General features: G+C 43.9%; 1 protein-coding gene across 1 annotated transcript in view; it reads left to right on the plus strand.

The window, feature by feature from the left end:
* Nucleotides 1-1,692: 1,692 nt before the first annotated feature.
* Nucleotides 1,693-22,856, plus strand: part of Pamr1 (peptidase domain containing associated with muscle regeneration 1) — a 162,847-nt gene continuing 141,683 nt past the window's right edge. The window contains exon 1 of the mRNA XM_040745929.1: nt 1,693-1,805. The gene's annotated coding sequence lies outside the window, so the exon portion shown is untranslated. The remainder of the gene's footprint in view (nt 1,806-22,856) is intronic.

Below are 22,856 nucleotides of genomic sequence, written 5' to 3' on the forward strand. Positions count from 1 at the left end.
GAAATAAAGGAGAAAGAAATGAAGGAAGGAAGTAAAAGAGAGAAAAGAAGACAAACCATAAAATGACCCTGGAATGCTCAAGAGGGAACAGTAAGAAACAAAGTGCGTCTCCTGCCTTCATGCCTCCCTGCTGGATATCCTTACTCCCATTAGGTAACCAAACCCACAGATCAGAGCACGCTATGCACCTTGGCGTTTTCCCTTTAGAGGTCTACAGAGCTGGGAGCAACGGTGGCTCCTCATGGCTGTTTAGAATCTACAAGCTTGCCTGGACTATGCAGGAGTTTTTCCATCTTGGTTTTCTCCTTTCCAAAACAAGACTCTCTTGCTTGTTCACAGGAGTATTCTGACTCAAATGAGAGTATGGGATTAATAGCAGCATAGCAGGTGAAATACTGGCTCCAGAATATAGTTGTTTTAATCAATATTAAAAACCCCACACCCGGCTACACAGACAACTGTATTTTAACTGTATACATTTTCATGGAGCCCCTCTGTGTGTATGTGTGTGTGTTGTGGCACATAATAAGGTCACACAGTGAATAATAAAGCATTTGGCACTTTGAACATCTGCTTGTGTATGACTATATAATGTGCAGGCATCACACTGGGATCAATAGCCGCTATTGCATTGTGAAAGAACCGAAGCCAACAGGGGCAGACAAATGCTGTGTTGTGTAGACATCTGTAAGCAGGAATTGCTGTTCTTGTGTTTGTTTTTGTTTTTGAGACAGGCTTTCACTATGTAGCTCAGGCTAGCCTTCAACTCAGAGATCCCCCTTTCTTGGCCTTCTGAATGCTGAGGTTACAGATGTTGCCACCACCATGTTAACAGGAGGCTTCTATCATGGGAGAGGGGGGCCACATAATGCCCCAGTTCACCTTTCATTTGTGCTTTTATGTTCCAGGAAGGAGACATCTGATTGGTCCTGTTGGAGACAAAGACTCCAACCTTTGCTAAGTGACAGAGCAGGTTCTATTAAGGGGAAGCTCTGTATGAGACCATCATTCCCCACCGTCTCTCCCAACATTTTTGTGTTGTTTGATTTTCAAAAAAGTATAATCTTGTATTCCTTTTTAAATAGTAATGAAATCTCTCTGACAGGGAATAAAGCAGGCAGAGCTAGCCTGTAAGAACTCAACACAAAGCATTCTGTGTGTCTTCTATGGGAGCCAATAAAAATCAAAACCAAGCAGCACGATCCATCATTTATTTGCTGTGTACTACATGACAGAGTGACACATCGCCTTGGGTCTGAGTAAATGGTGATGGCGCTCCCTCTGCCTTGCAACAACAAGACTTGTCTTTGTAGTTCCCACAGTTAGCAGACCCAGCGTTTCCATACATTTGCTTAGTTGTGACTGACAGATTAATGAAGGCCACCATTTGAGACCTTGATTTGGGTAAAGGGCAGAAAACAGGGAGCTGCCCAAGTGTTCTACTGCTGTTGTTTCATATTGATAAAGCACACAGAAAGTATGTAGAAGATTGTGGGTGGGGGACAAGGGCAGGCCAAGGAGAGCAAACATCCCCTCACCCCAGGGCAGGATGATTTAGGGTTTGCCTGGAACAAGCTCAAAGGCAGCCTGCATTTTCTCTGCTGCCTGTTTGTGTTTCCCAGGAAAGAGAAGCCCAGCCAGGGCTGGAGAGGTTGAAGAAGGAGCAAGAAGCTGAAAAGTGGGAGCCTGGCCATCTGGGAGGAACTGGGAATACTTTCCACCCTGATCAATGCTTCCTGGCAACGTCTGCCCACAGAGGGCTTGCCTGGTGTCCTCCCCTCCTCAGCCATAGAGTCCTTTCCAAGGTCAGTAAATCCTCCCTCTGTCTGTCCAAGCCATTCCTTGTGACTTGTTTTGGTTGGGGGGAGGGATGAAGTTGTGTTGCTGGGAAATGGTCAGAAACTGTGTGGGGACAGAGGCATGGTAATTTCTGACAACAGACACTGACTGTCAATCACATGTGCAGGGCACTACATGTAAAGCAGCTGGCGTCTCCTTACAAGGACTCCTAGGCAATGTTGCGACCCCCTAAGTACAGAAGAGCAAATAGCATTCAGAGAACTTACATGAATGCCTCAAATTGTCACAACTCTACAGTGGAGTAACCAGGTGCCAACCTGGGGTAGGACATTACCAGATCATCCATACTAACCTCTCCATTTTGGAAAGCCCGCGGATGATGACCGGGCTTTGCATCTCTGTGACATGTCTCTGGGACCTATCACAGAACTGCAGTATTAAAATCTTAAAGATTGAGAATTAGGCCATCCATCACATTTCCTGTGATAGTACTGTGACAGTAATGCTGTGATTTGGCTCTGAAATGTCCCTTCCTCCCAAGACCATGTGCCAAGGGCTTGTCAGCAAGCTGTGGGCTTTTGAGGGGTGGTTGGGTCTCCTGGGTTAGTCTGATGGTGTATTCACAACTGAATGAGGTCCTGGGAGGAGCTGGACACTGTTGAACAAAGGATTCCGTTTGAGGAACTAGTGTCAGAGGTATGACCTTGTGGCGATTCTTGTACTATCTCTCCCCTCCATCTCTTGCCTACCAGGAGGTGGGCAACTTTCTTCGACACCTGCTCCCAGCATGGTATTCTGCCTCTCTAGGACCCAGGAACTTGGAACCAAATGACGATGGACTGAAACCTTTGAAACTATGAGCAAAAGGAAATCTTTTCTCCTTTAAATTGTTTTTCTTAGACATTTTGTCACAGTGACAGAAAGATGGTTAACAAGCAAAATTTTAAGTCTATTTTCATTAATAAATATAAAATTTTAGTTAATTCTTAGAGAATTTCATATTTAAATCTATTATTAGCATGTGATCAGGAGATCAAAGCACTGTGAACAGCCTAGAGTCCATAACTACCAGCTCAGAAAGGAGAGGAGAGCTCTTTTCAAGACCTATATGGAAAACATCTTCCCTCCTCCCTCCCCTTCTGGTCCTTCTCTCTCCCTCTCTTTCTGTCCATCTTTTAGATTTTGAACTTGCTAAGTAGCCAAGGATGTCCTTGAACTCCCAATCTCTGGCCTACACCTCCCAAGGGCTGGGATTACAGGACTGTGTCACCACGTCCTGTATAGGCAGTGCTGAGGACTGAACCCATGGCTTCATCCATGTTAGTAGAGGAGCACTCCATTGAGTGACATCCTTAGTCGTAAAGTGTTTTCTTTCTTGCAGCCTCAGACTCAGGGAGTCCTCTTTGCTGGAGATGCTAAAGCAGAACAAGAAGCTGCCTGGTTTTATAGAATTAAAAATAGTGTGATTGTCTGTTAACTGCCTCTGGCCATAACAGGAATAAAAATGACATTGCTTCAGATGATACCATGCACTAATTAAACCAGCAGAAGCAGGGACAACAGAAATATAACAGCAACAAAAATTAGAGTCCTGGGCCTCAGTATACTCCCCTGGCAGGACAGTTGAATTTAAATTTCCATTATTTTGAGTGAATGGGGCTCTGAGGAATCATATTGGGATGGTATTTTATGTGATTTCAGGAAAGTCCCTATTGTAGTACAGAAGCTTTTTATGAAGCTCTGCTGTGCATTATTGGAAAAGAAAAGTACCAAATACATGCATTCCAAAAAAAAAAAGTTCAGGCAGATACACACCTAAGTGCTAATAGCAGATTACCAGGGGGCAGACACTTGAAAAGAAATGACAGTTTTTTCCCTTTAAAATTTTTTGAAAAGCATTTCTAGAGTCATTACGTTTTTTATATGTAGTAATTTTTTAAAAATTTTTATTAGCATATATTTCTCATACATAATGATGGATTTTATTGTGGCATTTTCATACACTAACATATTGTATTTCAATCATACCCACAACCCTGGTACCCCCTCATGCTCCTCTCTTATTCCTACTGATCTTTTTCCTCTTGCCAAACAGCCCTCCTTCTACATGTGTGTGGGCTCATGTGTAAGTGTGTGTGTGCGTGTACGTATCCCAGATGAGTGCCATCACAGTGTGGATGAGAGTTTATTTACAGGGACATTAACACCTTACCAGTGGTTACACCACTGAAGAAAATGTCTCATGTCCCCATCAGACTTTAATTATATAGATCCCTAGATAGGGGCAGGTCCTATGAGCCTCTCCCTCTTCCACATGCTTATTAGCCTGCTCTTGGGTGGATTTTGACACCACTTCTTTTTGAGCAGATTGGACCAATCAAGAGATTACGGTTCATGCTTCATAGCGCTAGAGTATCAGAGGGGAGGAGACCGTGACCTTTAAGAAGCTATACCTGGATGGTGGATGTAGCTCAATTGGTAGAGTGCTTGCCTAGTGCACTGAAACCCCTCAGCCAATCCCCAGCTCTGCACAAAGCTCACATCTAGAATCTTAGCATTCTTGAGGTAGAAACAGAAGGATCAGAAGTTCATGGTCATCCCTGGCTACACAGTGAGTTCAAGGTCAGCCTGAGAAACATGAGCTCCTGTAAGAATTCCTGCTCCTACTACCCCTCACAAAAAGTATTGAGAAGCTGCTCCAGTGGAGGATGTGAGTCTAGGTAACAGCCACAGAGATGAGAAATGAAAGAAGAGGGTGTGAGCATAAGTGTAAGACTTGACTCCATGTATCATCTGAATGAACTTAGTAATTGCTGGTATGGCCTGAGAGTAGTCCAGTGCCTGATGCTGAACAGTAAAGGGACCCATAGAACCCAGGGATTAGGCTATTTAGACTATGTGGTGGTTTGAAAGAAAATGACCCTCAAAGGGAGTGATACTATTAGGAGGTGTAGCCTTGTTGAGGTAGATGTGATTTTGTTGGAGGAAGTGTGTCATTGTGGAGGTGGGCTTTGAGGTCTCATATGTTCAAGCCACACCCAGTGTTTCAGTTCACTTCCTGTTGGCTTTGGATCAAGAAATAGGGACTCTCAGCTCCAGCACTGTGTCTGCCTGAATGCTTCCTTGCCTCTCACCATGATGATAATGGACTGAACCTCTAAACTGTAAGTGATCCACCCCAGTTAAATGTTTTCTTTTATCAGAGTTTCTGTGATCATGGTGGCTTTTCACAGCAATGGAAACCGTAACTAAGACAGACTACCAAAACCGTAGTCCCAGGGATTGGAATTTCCCCAGGAATTTCATGATGGGAGAAGGAAAAGGCTGAAGTCTTTTACTACTCAGAGTGGGAACTTGTCTCTGGAAAAGAACTTCACACAGTTCTGACATCGTGTCAGACCACCTTGAAGAAGAGGATGAAGCAGAGAGAACAGTGATGGGTGGAGCCATGCCTTGGTTAGGGCTGCTCAGTTAGTTATGCTACCTCTTATTCTCCATTTAAACCTAAACTTCAGGTTAGAGCCCTGAAGATGAGCCTGGGTCAAGCAGGGGGTCCCCAGGCCTCTGATCCTCTTACTAGTGTGGCCACGTTGAATAAATCTTTCTCTACTTTTCACTATTACCTATCTGCTTAACTGGCCTAGTTTATTAGAGGTGCCAGAACCAAGTTTCTCACAACTCTAGTAACAAGCTCATCAGTTCTTCTCCAAACCCCAGATAGTTGATGTCTATATTATGCCTGTAATCACAGCATACTCACCTTCAAACTTCCATTATTCTTGAAAGAGTCAAACACTGGGATCACCACTTTGTCATATATCTTTTCCGTTTCCAAGCTTCTGAAAAGCTCCAACAACAACATCAAATTAAATGTTATTGACACTTGCTATTTGGGTGTGCAGCCCTGGAGGGAAAGTTAGTTAATTTCTTTGACGCCCACCTCAGGCTCCCACAGTGATCCCTGAGTGGGGTGTGGGATTTTAGCAACATTGGTTTCTTTCCCCTCCCTGTCTGCTCAGAAGTTCCACTGCCCCAACAAGGAAGTCCACCTCCCACACAGTCCTCAGGGAGAGGAGCTTTTAATAACCAGAGGAGCAACTGTTGACTCAGGCTTTGTTTGCTTGCATTTAACAAATGCAGACTCTTAGCTTAATAGGCCAGTTATTGTGCATCATCAAAATGGCAAATTGATTGCTAAGGACTGTGCTTGAGATATACCAGAGGTGTAACTAAGTCCGCCTCTTGTTCTTAATGTGCAGTAAGCATTGTATTTCTGGCCAGGCGGTATTTAGCTTGAGTAACTATCTTGCTAAACCAGAGCCAGTTAAATGTAAATGGAAGCAAAGAATGAGTGTGGGCACATGGGGAGGGTTGGATCAGTCAATACTGAGGGAGACTCCTTTAGGCACTCCCACCTGCCAGGATGCCAGTGCTGGCTCAGGACACTTGGCCAGATTTACAATAGTTCATCATCCACGCACAGAGCCAGTTATCATCTTTGCTTCAAGTACCTTCCCACTGGACATGAACGTATAGCCTCAATTTCAGTGACAGCCACTGTTGTTTGTGCTTATGGTGTGACAGGTGCTTTGAATGTGTAATCTCCAGCTCTGGTTTACAGATGGAGAAACTGGCCCAGAGGGGTCAAATAATATGCCCAAGGTCATGGATATATGGTAATTGGCAGAGCTGGGATTCAAATTTGGGACATTGAGCACTAAAGCTATCCTCTCTCCATCTGCCGAGACCCTGAAGCCTTGAACATGGGAGTTTGGGGACACAGGAAGACTCTGTCCTTGCCTTCCTGACTTACAGGCTGACAACTAGAACAGTTTGTTTTACTCCCCTGTTGAGCCCTGGGCTTGCTCCACCTTACTTCTCCTTATGTGCAGCTCCCCAGGGCTGCTGAGGAGAACCATCCCACCCCATGTCTGTGAATTCACCGTGACTCCCTGTATCTCTCTGTGTACCCTGCAGGAGGCTTAGCATCACACTCCAATTAAAAAGAACAAATTCCCAAGGAGAAAAATAAGTCCTGTCCTGTGTTCTGCTTTGCTTTATGAGCCTATCTAGAAGACTTACTTATTTTAGTTAATGTGTATGAGTATTTTGCCTGCCTGCACATATATGTGCACTGTGTGCGTGCCTGGTACCACAGATTCCCTGGCACTGGGGCTTCACGGACAGTTGTGAGCTGCCATGAGGATGCTGGGAATTTAACCCAGGTCCTCTAAAGGAGCATCCAGTGCTTTTAACCACTGAGTCATTTCTTCAGACTCTTGTGAGCCTATCTCATGTCCTCAATTGCAGACCTTTGACTTAGCTGAGACCCAGTAGCCAGTGGAGAAACCCAAAGGCATGAACAGGACAATATTCAAAGCAACTAGTGGATATAGCAGAGGGTGTTCAAAAGCCAAGCAGCCCTTGGTACCATTCATTACATGCTCTTGTTTGGCTCCTTAGGCCCAGTGATGCTGTAAAGCACAGTGTCTGTGATGTCACATTAAATGTCTTGGGAGCCCAGGGCCAGGACAGGAAGAAGCACCCCTAGAGTCCCCAGGAAGTCCTAGTGTGAGCACTGGAAAATCCTATGTCTGGAAACCTTTCAGTCCAGTGGGACAGTTGCAACCTTCTTCTGAGTGCCTGCCTTCTAGACGGTGTACCTACTTTCCAAGTGCCCATTGTGTGTCAGGACTAGGAGATTAGCAGGGGGCAAATAGTGGTCCCTGTGCTCCAGGGGCGCCTTTCAACAAGAGTACATCATTCATACAAGTATGAGTACAATGACGATGACTTCCGATGAGCCTGAGTGCTATTAGTATGCTAGGTGCAATGCTATTCAGTAAAAGTCTGTTTTAGCCAGAGTATTACGGAAAGCTTCCATGGGGTTGGCAGGGGGCAGGTCGTTAAGGTCTTAAAGAAGAAGAGGAGCAGACACTCATGTGTAGATTTGGGGGGGGGAGTATGTTTTCCACACTGAAGGGTCAAAAGCAAGGGCCTGAAATAGGAACGAGTGCTTCAGGTTTGGGGGTGAGAAGCGAGGTTAGTGAAGGTGAGTATAGGGAAAAGGAGGCAGTAAAGAGGAAGGGAGGAAGGGATAGAGAAGCATGTAGGGGTCCCTGAGAGTGGACTGTCGTGAGATCTGCACTAAGTATGCCCTTGGGGAATACTGCTTTCAGAAAAAGGAACCAAGATTCATAGATGTCGGGTAGGACTGGATAATATGCTCCATGGTGCTGAGGAGGGAAATCCTGTTATGATTTGAAAGTGAAATGGCCCCCACAGTTTCACTTGTTTGAACAGTTTGGCCTTAGCTTGTGGCACTATTTTGGGGATGTCGTCAAACCTTTTTTGTCATGGAATCTAGCTGGCAAAAGTAGGGTTGAGGAGTAGGGTGAAAGAGTTATGACTGTCTCTGTTTCTGGTCCTGAGGTCTCAGCTTTCTGATAGCATGTAACTAGCATCTCATGCTCCCAGCTGTCAGTGGAATATTCTGTCTTGCCAGCCAGCTCCCAAATAACCACACAGAGACTTATTATTAATTATAATGCTTGGCAGACAGCTTAGTGTAACAGGAATAATAAAACCCCAGAGACAGATATTGGGGTTCAAGCTGAAGATCAGAAAAACAAAGCAGTCAACTATTAGAGAGTTCTTACCTCTACCAAGGCTCGGACCAAAAAAGGGATGATGCTGTCCTCAGCATGACTGCAGACTGAATACACTGCACTCCTGTCTCCACCCACCTTATATTCCTCTCTAGTGCTGGAATTAAAGGCATGCACCACCACCGCCCAGCTTTTATGGCTAACTAGAGTGGCTGCTTGGATTAAAGGCGTGTGCCACCACTACCTGGCCTCTGTGGTTGACTAGTGTGGCTAGCTTCACACTCTAATATTCAAGCAAGCTTTATTTGTTAGATCATAAACAAAATAAACACCACAGCTTTGGCTTGATATTAACTAGCTCTCATAATTTAAATTAGTCCATATTTCTTATCTAAGTTCTATCACATGGCTTGGTACCTTTTCCAACACTGCATGTTCATCTTGCTTCTACGTGCATCTCCTGGTGACTGTCCTTTTTATTCCCAGAGTTCTCTCTGTCTGGCTCTCCTTGACTATACCTTCTGTTTAGCTATTGGACATTCAGCTCTTTAATAAACCAGTGAGGGTAACACATCTTCACAGTGTACGAAAAGATTGTTCCACAACACACAGCTAGGAGCATGACCACTACATTGCCTTTCCTGCCATGATGGGCTGTGCCTCTTCACATGTGCTAGAGAAAATCCTTTTACCTTTAGGTTGGGGGTTATTCTGTCATAGCAAAGAGAATGGTTGCTAATGTTCATTATCCTAAAGATATCACATGGTACCTCCCACTTTCACGTCCTTTAATTGTAGGGTCTTAGTGAATAGAAAGTCATCATATGTGTATGGATGGCCCATCAATGCTGTGTTATTCGGTGGATGTGGTAACACTCCACCTGTGCCCAGTATAAATTATTCTCTTTATGGTCATCTTTTTAACATTCAAGTACAAGAAGAAAATGGCTAAGCAAGCAGAAAAGTTCTGTATTCTCCCATCCATCCATCTTCTTGTATGATTTCTCATTGGGGAGGCTGCTGGGCTGCTCCTATCACCAATCAGGAGATGGATGGAGATGGGAAGTCAAGCGTTCTCCCCTTCATTGCCATCAGAAATCTTGTAGCATCTGACAGACCGAGACAGATTACTTCTCACTCAGCGAAGCCTGCATTGCGGACAGGGTCCAGCTAGAGGCCCTAAGCTCTGTTTCAATGTTGTTATTGGCAACATGATTGAGAGGGATGCCAGGCGGTCTGTCAACTTGGCCTTCATGAGACTATTAGAGTGAAGCAAGTGAGAAAATGGATTTTGTTTTCAACAAGGTTCCTTTTCTGTCCTACATGATCAACTCCAAAACATACGATAAAAAATGGCCTCCTGTCTCTACTCTTTGGACACTTAGGAATTGTTAGGGGAGATGTGAGTGAGGAACTGAGCATTGATCTTCACCGAGGAGCTTGCTTTTGCTTTTGCTGAGGCTGATGCTTGCAGTAGACAATGCCTCCTCCCTAAGATGCACACAATAAATCTCATGAATACATCATGTCCCACAGAAAAGGAAAAGTCAGGTTGCAGGTGGATTCAAGGAGTCCAACCAGTGGCTTTTAAAATAGGGAGAGTGAAGATGGAATGGTGGATTATGACTTTAATTCCAGCACTTGGTAGGCTGAGGCAGGTGGAGTTTAGGACAGCTTGGTCTACAAAGAAAGTTCTAGGTTAGCCAGGCGTAACCTGTTTCAGAACAGCATCCTCCTCCTTCTCCTCTTCCTCTTCCTCCTCCTCCTCATCAGCAGCAACAGCAACAAAAATAATAACAACAACCCTCCCCTCAAAATGGACTTAGTGGCATGATGCTAATCTCAGTACAGAGGAGACAGAGAAAGGGAGATCCCTGGGGCTTGGTAGCCAGTTAGTCCAGTTTACTTGGGTGAGTACCAGTCCATTGAGAGACCCTGTCTCAAAAAGCAATGTGGGGAGCTTCTGACATGGAGATTGACCTTTGGCCTACACACATGTTATATATAGGTGTCCACACTGGCACCCACATTTACATCCATATAACACATACCACATTCCCATAATCAAATAGATAAATAAGTAATAAAAAACAAACAATTAAATAATAAACACAAAAAAGTAAATCAAGTATGGAGACCATCCCAGCTTATTCAGGTGGACCAAATGGACCTACTGGGGTCTTAAATGCAGAAGTGGGAAGATTGTAAAGGTGGACTTCCTAGGAAATTTTTTGTCATTGATGGCTTGAAGATAAGGAGGGGCTCAGAAGCCTAGAAATGTGTGCATCCTCTAGCGGATGAAAACATAACGGATATAGATTAATGGTTAGAGCCTTCACAGCTCAGCCCCAGAAAATAAAAAAAAATGGAAAAGTGGGTCTGGGGAGATAGCTTAGGAATAAAGTGCTTTATCACGCAAGCATGGAGACCTGGGTTCCATTCTCAGAACTCATGTAAAAGGCCGGGTGTAGTGGTATACTGGTAATCGCAGTTCTGGGGAGGCAGAGACAGGAGGATTTCTGCCACCCATACCTATGGCTTGTAAAAGGATGGCATCATCAGTTTGTTTTATTTTAAGCCACAAGTCTGTATCATTGTGCTATACTAATGATGTCAAACAAAAATTGCAATTTGTTAGGTTTATGACCCCTTAAAAAGTCAATGTCTTAAGTGTCTTCATTTATGGAAGGCCTCAGAACACAAAATAGTGTTAACATTAAAAACTCCGGGGTTTATTGTTGTTTTGTTTATGATACTGAGGAAGTGAGATCAATCTAGTTGTCCATCTATAGATGAATGGATGATGCAAATGAGAAATCACAAAATTTTCTGGAAAATGGATGGACATAGAATATTAAGTGAAGTCTCATAATCTCAGAAAGAAAAAAACAGCATGTACTTCCCCATATGTAGATCCTAGCCTATAATATATATGTACATAATGTATATGTGTAAACAGATATTTGTATGGGCATAGTCTAACATGTAAAAATGAGAACAAGAAAGGATACATGTTAGGTGATGGGGAACAATGGAATTCAGGTAATGGGCAAATGAACCGTGAAAGAGGATATAAAGCTAATTGTTTTTCTAACCGTTATTGATTTTTCTTTTTTTTGTAGTGCTAAATACATAAAAATGTAATTGATAGTAAAAGTGCAAAATTCAATGTGATGTTCCACAGATTCAGGATGGTTATTCTAACCATTATATATATCAGTTCATTAAGACATAGACAGTTTGGGTCTGGCTAATTTCACTGTGTGTCTTTATAATAAAGTATATATAAAATGTTATTATTAATATCTATATATTATATCTCACACACACAAGCTCCAGAATGGGGATTTTACCCTGCTCCTCCTAGTCCATAGAAAACCATTTTAAATCTATTTTTTCTGACTGAAAGAGTCATCTGGCTGGTGAGGCTGGAAAACATTGTCAAGCATGTTCTGTTATGGACTTGTTCCATTTGCTGAAGATTTTGTGGGTTGATGATTTGGTCAGGACTCAGTTGAGATCATTTGTCTCTGTCCCATGTGGTCTTAGTTCAGTTCACCCATATGTTTGTGGTTAGTGGCTTGTTAATTGGGTGTTGGTTGATTCTGCATGTTGGTTGATTCTGCATGATGCCACTCACAAGCCCAGCAGCAGCCAGTATTTCAGCTGGGGCACTGTGGTATTTATCCATGTGCCCTTTCCACTGACATAGCCAGTATAGACTTCCTCACTTAGTAAATGAGCTCTAGAGGGAAGACGCAGTGGATCACAGCCTTGCCACAGAAGTTGAATAACACCATTTGAGGCTTCCCAATGGTCAAGGCAAGTCACAGGGCAACCATGGGAAAGAGTTGGGAAATTCACACCTTTATATGATCATGAGCAACTCCCCACAATAGGGATGGGAAGAATTCACAGCTAATGTTCTAAGCTCTACCCTCTGTGTCTCTTTTCTTTGACTGAATGACCTGAAGCTGGTGTATGCTCTTCCTTCTGTTCTGTCCCTCACCTCTGGTGACATCACTAGGGCAAAGCTTCATTCTGGAGGGGGGAACCTTTATTGTGGCCAGCTGCTGGGACTATGGAAAGGTGGCTGAGTGCAATTTAGAGAGGAAGAACTGAGAAACTAGCTGAGCCTACAGATTAATTCCCACTCACAGATGTAGCTTAGAGAAGGATGCTTTTCAGGGCCTTGGTTTCATTTCTGGGTGTCCCCTTTGCTTTAAAACTTAGAGGAGAGAAAGGCTTAATAATGAAGACCTCATAAATTTGGCAATAACTACTTGAAAGAAGTAGAGAAATAAGGGACAACACCAGGACAGGAGATTATTCTAAAAGTGAAGTCACAATATCTACCATAAGAGGAGGAGCTAGACGCACAATGGGAAAGCTTTGACTGCCTTTGTGGACCACATCTAAAAGGCCCAGCTATGAGAATTCTTGAAAGATTCTGATGGATTTAATGGTTTTGCATTGACATTGTGTTTCTGTCTCCCTCCACTATTGCTAATTCTTGGACACTTCTTTGGAGATGGTGATGGAATGTGGCATAAGCTGGCATCTGAGCATTCAGATTTCAGCTCCCTCTAGACCATCTTTTCTATAGGCAACCAAAGGAGGATGTAGGGAGCACACACACACATGCATAGACATACTTTCAGTATTGCTGATACAGTCAGTAGTGGGCCCCAGAATGGAAGGCCGCTGTGGATGTCCAGACCAATTCAGTCAGCATTTAATCCAGAAACACACACCTCTTTCCATGACAACCGTAGAGGAAAATTGGAGAATCATAGCAGCTCTTATTTTATAGCAGCATAGAGAACATATTTGGGGTGTGGCCACTGGAAGCTTTGGGGTTCCCTCAGCCATCAGAAAGCATTATGCTGTGTAGACTGAAGTAAATGCCAGACTTTCGTCTTCAGGATTTGCAAATTCCTCACTTTGAAACTTTGAGAAGATTTTTCCCTCACTTTTCTTCACTTCCATTTCTTCTGTAAAATGAATGGTTAGTACTCAATATGTGACACTTCAGAGTATTGTATCAGATACACTTTTAATGTCTGTACCTATCACATTGCAGGTGCACATTGTGATGGCCATATGACATCAAGTTCATAGGACTCATGGAGGGGATCTTAGACTTAAGCCCTTACACAGATTTGTGTAATAGCTAGCAAAACCAAAAATGACAAGACCAGAAGAGATGTGATTAAAGAAAGCTCTGTGTTTTGAAGGATGTGTTTTTCATAACTACAATAGTAAGAGAGATTATTAGGCTAATGAGTAGGGCTTTTAGATATCTCTTAATATTTTTTAGATTTATTTATTTATGTGACTGATGTTTTGCCTGCACATATGTATGTACAACACACAAGTGCTTGGTTCCCACAGAGGTAAAAAAAAGTGTTGGATCCCCTGGAACTGGGATTACGGGTCGTTGTAAACCATTACATTGGTGCTGGGAAGTGAATGAGGGTCTTCTGCAAGAACAAAAAGTGATCTTAACTACTGAGCTCTCTCTCCAACCCCTTTAGATAAGTGTTAAGAAAAAATTAGATCTGGTGTCAAAGCCATGGCTCATGGTGACAGGATATGCTGATGGAAGGTGGGAGCAGAGTAAGATGAGCATATAGACCAGCAGTGATGGCCATACTGTATAGACAGTGATCTACAATGGGTTTGAGCCGGGCCATGGCCATGGCAAAGGCCCAGTGTTTATTCCTATTGTCTCCCCTCTGGTCTTTCTCATTAACTTTACAAGCTTGTTTCTTCTGAAAACATCAGCTCTGAGAGTTCTTAAGAGTGTTCCAGCATAGCAGGTAAGTCAAATAATAAAAGCAAGAGCAAGGCACATTCTGGTTGAGCTCTTCGGTCAGTCACTGAATAGTTGGGAGAAACTGTATCTCAGCTGAGCTTTGCCCTCTACCAGCCAAGGTCCTCACTGTTTCTCCAGCTCCCTTTCTAGATCTCTGTAGCATTAGGGTGAGAAGAAATTCAAACTGTCTTTCTAAAAACTAATCCTCATATTTCTGGCTCCCTCATTATTATAGTGATGTCTCCCTAGGGACAGTGAGCCACATGCCGAGAGTAACTAACTGGAATCCTTGGAGCTATCTTGACTTCCTCTGTCCCAGCAGGGTCATGGAAGAACAAATCTACTTGCCAGCACGGAGTCAAGAATAGCCTCTTTGTCTTGATCCTGTCTGTGTCAGATAGCAGGACCAAGCTTTGTACGTTGCAGCTTAGATGTGCAAAAAACCTGAAAGGAATTCTCTTCATTTAAATAATCATGTCATTCTCTTTGAAGTGCCACCATTCCCACTCCAAGGAGAGTAAAAAACATAAGCAAGACAGATGCCATTAAAAGAGAGCACACTCTCTCCCAGTTCAAAACTGTCCCCATGGGTAAATATGCTAACGGTCTGTGTGCTGTCAGGTATGTTTCCTCTTATAAGGGCTTGTTCTCCTTTCTTTTGGGAGGTGGTATCTCAGGTGGAGGATGGTGGCGCTATAGGCATCTTTGAAAGAAAGAGGAGTCCTTTGTGTCTCTGTGGTCCTTTGGTCCCCTGTTCTCTGGGGCTTGTCTCAGCCACACAGCCTTCTCTGCATCAGTGAGAGGCCTGGGTATATGGTGAGTCTTCTCTCAGCTCGTGGAAGGTAATCATCCCCTGTTGATTCTGGCCATCCTGGCATTTTGCTGGTGACGTTGGTTCATCCAGATGTGGCCATATGTAGAAACAGCTCCCACTGCATGGATAGAGCTCACTGTGGTCTGCCATGAAGTTTCTCCATCTCATGCTTTGTGAACCCTACAGGCAGGCTTCTAACATCTTCATTCTTAGCAGCCGTCACCATCTCTTTCACTAGATCCTCAGCACTTTCTGGATCTCTGTGCTCAGCAGAAGCCCAGGAGAGACATGGATCTGAGTGGTATGAAGCTATCCCAGGCCTCATCGACACAGCAACTTCTCCCTGCTCTGCCTGGCGATACTCACACCTGATGCTCATAGCATCCCTTGAACATACATGTTTTCCCCACAGGCTTGGAACTCTCTTTCCTTCCTTCCCTTTTTCAAGGCAGGTTTTTTTCTATATAATGTCCCTGGCTGTCCTGGAACATTCTCTGCAGACCAGACTGGCTTTGGTCTCACAGAGATGCACCTGCCTCTGCCTCTCAGGTACTGGGATTAAAGGCTAGCGTATCTTTTCTTACATTTCACAACGTCCCTGTGTTTACTCACGCCCCGCACTGAGGATTTGATGTGGACGGGGTGTGGAGTCGGGATGTGCTGTCTCATTTGTTCATCCTCTTGTAGCTCCTCACTCCCCTGGAAGCACTCTCTGTCCTCTGACAGGGCTGTCCCACAGAACTACAGAGAAATAAAGAAGATGGGAAAGCCACCGACAGCTGTGTATACCAACATTGGCACAGTGCACTCAATCATGTAGTGACTTACCGTGAATTGAGAGGTTATGATGCCTTTTGTGGATTTGGAAACCAAGAAGACCACCAGGAATCTTCTACTATATCTAGAATAAGTCTCAGAGATGAGAAGTGACTTCCTCAAGTAGTTACACTACTAATTAGTAGGAGGGGACTGGGAGCTCACTTTGCTACCACTCTACCTACCTATTTCCAGTTAATATAAATCCTAAAGCACATAAAAAAGTACAAGGAATGAACTGAAACAGAAACAGCCTGAGGCCAGGGCGATGGATGAAGAAGAATACATTTTGACAACTCTTCAGTTGAGTTGTTCCAAGGAAATAGCATCAACTACATCAACTATCTCTCTGCATATAGGTACTCTACATGCATACACATCTATCTATCTATCTGTCTATCTATCTATCTATCTATCTATCTATCTATCTATCCATCCATCCATCCAAATACTCTGTTTCTGCCCGTCTTTTAGTATTTCAAAAACTAAAGATACATGATTATATAAAGATTTGTCAAGTCCAAAATCTAACATAGGAGTTGAGCAAACTAGAGATCTGGGGGTAGAGCTGCAATTTAAGCCCATGGTTAGCCTCCTAGCACAATTCCTTCCCACTTAGAGAAAAGAACCTTCAACATTATGGAAGGCAATCTGAGTTACTCAAAATCTATCTAATTCAAATCTCTCTCCTCCATCTCTTCCTCACCCCCTCCAGCCATCTAAAAACATGTTCATAGGGCAGGGCATGGTAGCACACACCTTTAATTCCACCACTCAGAAGCACAAAGGCAGGTAGATCTTGTGAGTTTGAGGCCAGCCTGGTCTGCATATGTAGTTCCAGGACAGCCAGGGCTACATAGAGAGATACTGTCTCAAAAACAAAACAAAACAAAACAAAACTCTTCACAGAAACTTTCAGAATAATGCACCAAATAATGAGAAGGGAGTAGAGAACTAGGTAAGGAACAAGGAGTAGATGTTTTCCACCTGCTTTGCTTAGACCATGCACAATACTGAGGAAAGTTAAATACACATTTCTGAAGGACAGCCATCTGCAAAGCTTCATATTGTATGATTCCACTTGCATGGCTTTCTGGAAGAGGTAAAGCTATGAAGACAGCGATGAGATGGTGGCTGTCAGGCAGAGGACTCATGGGGCAGTGAAAATATTCTATATGGCTCTGTATTGGTGGGAACATGTACTTATACATTTGTCAAAACTTACAGAATGTAAACTTCAAGAGAAGAACCCAGACCTTGATGTCTAGGTAGTATTCGTGAATCTAGCTAGGTGTATCTTTTTTTCCCCCAGATAAGTTCTGCTCTCAAATTCCCAATATAGGCAAGGATGACAATGGGCTCCTAATCTTCCTGCCTTTGCTTGTTGAGTACTACTATTACAGGTGTGTGCTGCTGTGAAAGCACTCCACCAACTAAGCTACCTCCCCAGAGGTCATTTGTTTTCTTTATGGAGGCATGGCCTTAAGTAGTTTAGGCCGGCTTTGAACATGTTATGTAGTTGAGGATAGCCTTGGACTCCTGCTTCTACCTCTTGAGTGCTGGGTCTCCAGGGATGTGAGTCACTGTGTCTGGCCAAGTAAGGGTGTCAGTTGCAGCACGTGTGCTACTCTGGGTGGTGTCGATAAAGGGGGAGCTGTAGGGGCAGCTAGGTTCATGGGATAATTGTCTACACCTTCTTTACCATTTTCAGTGAGCTTGAACCTACTGCTCTTCAACAACATAAATGCTTCATAAAGAAACAATGGCTCAGTGGTTAAGAGCACTGGCTGCTGTTGCAGAGGACCCAGGTTCAATTTCCAGCACCCACATGGCAGCTCACCACTGTCTGTAACTCCAGGGGATCTGACACCCTCACACCAATGCGCATAAAAAAGAAAGAGAGAAAGAAATGAAGCAGCTAACGCTTACTTCGCCTGAAGGGGTCGTTCTTTATAAAGGCACAGAGGATCTAGGAAGTCATGGACAGGAGCACACTAGGGTTTGGAAAAGGACTAGGCTCAGGCGCAGAACTGGAAAACGTGAATGCTGGCCTCTGCCCTCCTCTGCTGTTATTTGCTGGAGGCGGCTTCTTCTCAAGTGACTGGGGGTTATCCACTGCAAATCTTCTCATTTAAGCAAAGCCACACTCTCTTGTTTCCTGAGTCCGTTTCCACTTCCTGGAAAATCTTTGCCTATCTCAGGCCAGGTGAATAGCTTACTTTTGATACAGCCAATTATGACAGAAGACTGAGGTTAGACCTCAGAGAATTACTGGCAGAGGGTGGGGAGGAGGGGTTAAAGGTTTCTGCAGAGACTGGGCAGATAATGCCAAGAGGAGCCGCTCCTCCATCCCAGGGAGCGAGCACTGCAGGGAGCTCAAGTTCATATCCACGGGAATTGGAATGGAACTGCCTGCCTCCTCTGAACCCTGCATCCCCTCCCTTGGCAGGAGACCAGCCTCTGTGACATTTCACAGTAGGTGACAGTAGCAAAGAGAATGGAGAATGCCAGCCTACCCCTCCCTTCAGGGGAGGGCAGACCAGGTCCTGTAGCTGTTAACAGCTGTGGAAGTGAGGGTCACACCATTGCATTGCCTGAGACAAGAACTCATTCACAATTCAGTTCATGGTCCAAGAAACAAAAATAATATTTAATGAGCAAAAATCTTCTTTGTTTAATTATGGGAAATGTCAAGGTTGAGTCCAAGTGCTTTGCTTAAGGTCAAATGCTCAGTGCTATCAAAAAGCATTTAAACCAAAGCTGATGGGCTATTAAAGCCCAGGCTAGTTAAAAATCAGACACAGCTCTTCAGTGATTTACCTCCCTCTGCTGGAAGCAGGAATGTTGGAGTTGGAACATCCCACCAGCTCTTGTACCTCATGTTTTGATGCAGTATTCCTTAGACTGATGACAAATTCCCTGATGATGTTAACTTCCCTAGTCTTCCAAGGAGTTACCTCCAAGGCTCAGGCTTTCCCGTTCCAATTTGCCAACGGATTGAAAAGGTAATGGCCTCTTCCCAGAGCTCCTGATCTTATCCTCACCAGCAAGACCTGGGCAGTGGTATTTTTTAAAAAGGTTTCTAAGGGGAGTGTTTCAAATATGTAGCGGGATTGAGAACAGCTGGGCTAAATGGTTTAGTTAATGGAAATAAACGCTGAGAGCTGAGGTTCCTGTGTCCTGGACTTTTCTCCATATTTCTGTATTTCTCATGGTTTGCACTCAATAGAACATTTAGATCATCGAGGCTGCCTGTGCTTCCTGGAGCCCAGAACCAACTGCCCTCTGGAGGGGCTCTGTGAACAGCTTCACAAAAACACAAGCTGGCCCTGGCATACCTCCCTTGTCTGGTGAATGGGATGGGAACTCTCCCTAACACATCCTGGTCCTTACACCACATGGGTGACTGAAGGGCAGTTCTGATGTGTCAGGAGAGACAGGAACTCAGTCTATGGTCCCTTTGGGCAGTCTGAAAAGAAGAGGCCGGCGGATGGTTCCTGTGGTGAGAAATCTTTCTCCTGTTATTTATGCACACAGCTTCACCACTCTTTCTTCCTTTCTTGTCATACAATAGAAATAATGATCTTGGTACTGGACCCTGTGCTGCTCCAGGACAATTAATCAACCACCAAGTCATTTATTTCCGCTTACTCTGGTCCACCAGGACCATTATCCTGTAGGTAAACAGAGGTGCCTGTAAATCACAGACAGAACACAAGTCCATGGGAGAATAGTTGATTAAGCACCCCTATAACTTATAGTTACATAGCACCTCTCATCCCAAAGATCTCCAACACCAGATAGACTGATGTATGTGCTGGTACCCAGCTCCTATACATGCCATTTCCTACATCAATGCCCAGGTGTGTATGTGTAATGTTTACTGTCTTGTCATGTTGTTACCCTCCAAACTGCAGTCACAGACCAGATGGGAAGTAAAGAAAGAAACCCTCCACTTCTGTGGATAATCAGCCATCAAGCAGAAAGCCAGTAGCAATAGCGGAGTAACCCAGTCACCCTCCAGAGTAAAATTCCTTAGGCTCCTGAAATACTGGACATCCTTGAGTGTTCTGGTTTAAATATTCTGTAGTTTGCAGCTGGCAAGCAGGCTTGGAGGCAGAGTGTGAACTGTGTCGTGATTGAAGGTTCCAGGGTCTGTGAGATTGATGTTCTAGGAGAGAAAGCAGCAGCGAACATCTGCACAGAAAGCCTTGGCACTGTTCACGGTAGCCCTGCCCCCAAGCTTCAGTAGCATGTGGATTTATCTGAAAGACAGTAAGAAGCAATTTCTATTTATAGCTAGTGTCTATTTCTCTTGTTTATTAGTTGTGTGGCTGATGTTCTAATCGTACCAAGTGATTATGGGTGGGGGAAGGTGAGTATCCTCCCACTTAATTACTGAGGTTGGTCTTGGGGTTTTACTTTCACATATCTCAGTTGACTCTTCTGCTTGGGGCTTCCTTTCTTCCTTCCTTCCTTTCTTTTTTGAGGGGGAAAACAATGACAGTTTGAGTTCCTAACCTCAAATCAGACTCATCTTCATAGCTCTGATATATTTATAAAACCCCAAGATGTTAAATTAAATTGAATTCAATGCAAGTTCAGTTCGAGCAAAACAACAAAGCCAGTGTGATTCACTTTAACATTAATTTAGTGGGAAGAAAGATGTTGTTTTGCAGAAACCAAATTACCCTCAGATGAGTGCATGATGCAGATTGCTGCCTGATTCCCTGGCTTGGTAAGCCTATGCTACCAGGTGCCATGTGATGGCTTCTCACAATTTCTTTCAATTTGAATCACTGTGGGAAAAGTCCCTTTGTGAGCCATGCTATTAACTTACTGGGCCTTAATTTTGGAAAACCTAGTATTTTTGTGCAAAGCCCATATCTCCACCACTGGAGTAAGTAAGGCCCCTGGGATGCTGAGGTACTATTTGATCATGAAGAGCCATGGAATGATGCAGAAGATGACGAAATTCAATTTCAAAACTATGGTCAAAAGGAAAACCCTTAATTAAGGCAGCATCATAAAATCTTAACACACTCCTGGGAGTCTCTGGAACTACAGGCCCCATATTGAAACACACGAGGGAGGTAACTGGGTTTAGGCTAATAGACTTTAAAAATGGAATCAATGGAAATGTCTGAATTAAAAAAAAACACACACACACAGCAAAATAAGATGGGTGGTGGTGATGCATGCCTTTAATCCCAGTACTCAGAAGGTGGATCGCTGAGTTCGAGGCCCATCTGATCTACAGAGCAAGTTCCAGGACAGCCAGGGCTTTTACAGAGAAACGCTGTCTTAACAAAATCAAAAGAAAAGAAAAGGATTTAAAAACAACACAAGAATAAAATTCATTCCTTAATAGCCGAGTGTAGAATCTTATAGGCATGTTAGAGACAGCCAAGTCTAAGTGTACCTGTTTACTCTTTTCCCCATGCGTGTGTGTTTTGTGTGTACATTGTGTAGTGTTTGTGTGCATGGTGTATGTGTGTATATGTGCGCATACCAGTGCACAGGCAGAGGCAGAGAATAACTGCTCTATCAGCCTTTGCCTTGTTCTCTTGAGACAGAATTTCTCACTGAACCATGGTAATCAGCAAGCCCCAGAGACCACCCTGTCTCCACACAGCACTGGGATACAGACTGGGTTCCCGATTTAAACACAAGTTCTCACGCTGTTGTGACAAGCACTCAGACCCAGGGAGTCATCTCCCCAGGCCTTCCTTTTCTTTTTGATTAGGAAGAGGGCTCCACATGTGATTTTAGAAGTGTGGCTAATCAGCTGATCAGCAGGGAATCACATTTCCTAGCTTTCCTTGCAGCCTGTGGCCCTGAGAGATGAGGTTCGTGCTTAGTCAATAGGAGCAGACGTGTTCATCTTCCACACCTTGCTGAAAAGATTGTCTACTGTCCACCCTCCTCTCCTTCCTTGGGCAGGTACTGATAGGCCAACCATAGTCACAAAGCAGCACCCAAACAGGCCTAGAGGGAGAAAACAGAAGAGACCTGGAATACGTGGTCACCTTATAGACCAGAGCTGTCAATCTTCCTTGGTTACCACCACTCTGCTTTCTACTGGTCAAACTATAGTGCTTTGGGTTTCTGTTAAAGCACAGCCTCTTAATTATACTCTAGCTGATACAGAAAGTCCAGTTTTATTTACTCAAAAAATATTTTGGGCTTACTGAATGCCAGGTACCCGAAAAGAAAGGATTCACTTGAGAACGCACTTTGGTTAGTGGTAGGTTAGGTGTCAGACAGTTCTAAGTATTCCTGGAATGGGAGTGCTTTATTCTCACATGGCTTGGCTGACCCTTGCTTGGGCTTTTTTCTTTTTCCTGAAGGGAAAAATAATGATAATTGAAACCAAATTATAGGGTTGTGAACCCCCAAACAATGTTTACTCAGTACCACAAGGACGGCACTGTCCTCTGTGTTTACAGAGATGTACAGTGAACCTCACAGCATCTCAGCACTCCATCAGCCAGCAGGACTGCGGTAGAGGGAGGCAGAGGGGGGGGGGTGTCTAGTTGAAGCCAGCTCTGTGCTGTGGAAGAAGACAAATTGGAGTTGTGTTAGGTTGGTCCACTTTGATGTTCTAAAACAGCCTGCGGGATGAGAAACACAGAAGGGAGCGAGACTGAACTTAGCAGGTTCCCTTCTCCTACCCCAAGCCATTCTTTACTGCTTCATCTCTTACTTTTTAAGCTACTGCAAGGATTGAGATTCTCTTTGTTTCTTTGTTGTATCTTTCTTGGTTTCTTTCTTTCTGTCTTCCTTTTTTTTTTGTTTTTTGATTTTTGTTTTTTGTTTTTCGAGACAGGGTTTCTCTGTAGCTTTGGAGGCTGTCCCGGAACTAGCTCTTGTAGACCAGGCTGGTCTCCAACTCACAGAGATCTGCCTGCCTCTGCCTCCTGAGTGCTGGGATTAAAGGCGTGCACCACCAACGCCCCTTGGTTTCTTTCTTTGTGTTTCTTTCTTCTTGTGTATACTT

The sequence above is a fragment of the Mesocricetus auratus genome, unplaced genomic scaffold, assembly GCF_017639785.1.
Source record: "Mesocricetus auratus isolate SY011 unplaced genomic scaffold, BCM_Maur_2.0 Super-Scaffold_100004, whole genome shotgun sequence".
Taxonomy (NCBI): domain Eukaryota; kingdom Metazoa; phylum Chordata; class Mammalia; order Rodentia; family Cricetidae; genus Mesocricetus; species Mesocricetus auratus.